Source organism: Rousettus aegyptiacus, unplaced genomic scaffold (assembly GCF_014176215.1).
Source record: "Rousettus aegyptiacus isolate mRouAeg1 unplaced genomic scaffold, mRouAeg1.p scaffold_m13_p_1, whole genome shotgun sequence".
In the NCBI taxonomy this organism is placed as follows: domain Eukaryota; kingdom Metazoa; phylum Chordata; class Mammalia; order Chiroptera; family Pteropodidae; genus Rousettus; species Rousettus aegyptiacus.
The window spans coordinates 90692010-90692725 of record NW_023416284.1 but is presented as its reverse complement, the minus strand read 5'-3'; the positions used below and the strand labels follow the sequence as shown (position 1 = coordinate 90692725).

Below are 716 nucleotides of genomic sequence, written 5' to 3'. Positions count from 1 at the left end.
TTCTGACTCAGGGCAAAGGATCCCAGTGGGAACGAAGCTGCAGAGAAGATAAAATTAGTCCTGATCAGAGAAAAGACCCCCAAACCACTTACTATTGTGGAGGGAGGCAGCCTATGGTTCAGGGAAGGACATATTTTAGAGTTGACTGCTCAGTTCTCCCCCGGCCTCAGCCCCTCTCTGTGTGACCACCTTAGCTAAATTTTTTTAATCTTATCTGCCTCAGTTGTCCTCATCTACAAAATAGTAATAGCATCTCACTCCCAAGGTTGTAATGAGAATTAGAATAGGACCTGGTCCTAATAAGTGCTACAAAATATCATTAAAATAAAGGTCGGTCTACGGCCATGCCACCCTGAACAAGCCTGATCCCATCTGATCTCGGAAGCTAAGTAGCGTCGGGCCTGGTTAGTACTTAAATGGGAGACCAACTAGGAAGATCAGGTGCTATAGGCATAAAATATAAAAAATAAGGGATTGTAAGCTGACAAGTTCCTTGCAATCTGTGAGGTCAACCAAGGGTTGCCTCATCTAAAAATAAAATAAAATAAAAAATAAAATAATAAAATAAAATAAAATAAAATAAAAATAATAAAGGAAAGTGCGGCTTCACCAAGGTGATCCCAGGTCTTCCTAGAGCCTCACAATTATTCATTGGTGCCTCTCAGCCTCCTCCTCACAGCCCGTTGCTCCCTGCTTCCTTTTCTTGACCCACAGGT

The 716-nt window shown here is 42.2% G+C and overlaps 1 pseudogene; it reads left to right on the top strand.

Annotated features, from left to right (window-relative positions):
- The first annotated feature begins 334 nt into the window (after positions 1 to 334).
- On the top strand, positions 335 to 453 carry LOC118606633 (annotated as a pseudogene).
- The last annotated feature ends 263 nt before the right edge of the window (positions 454 to 716 follow it).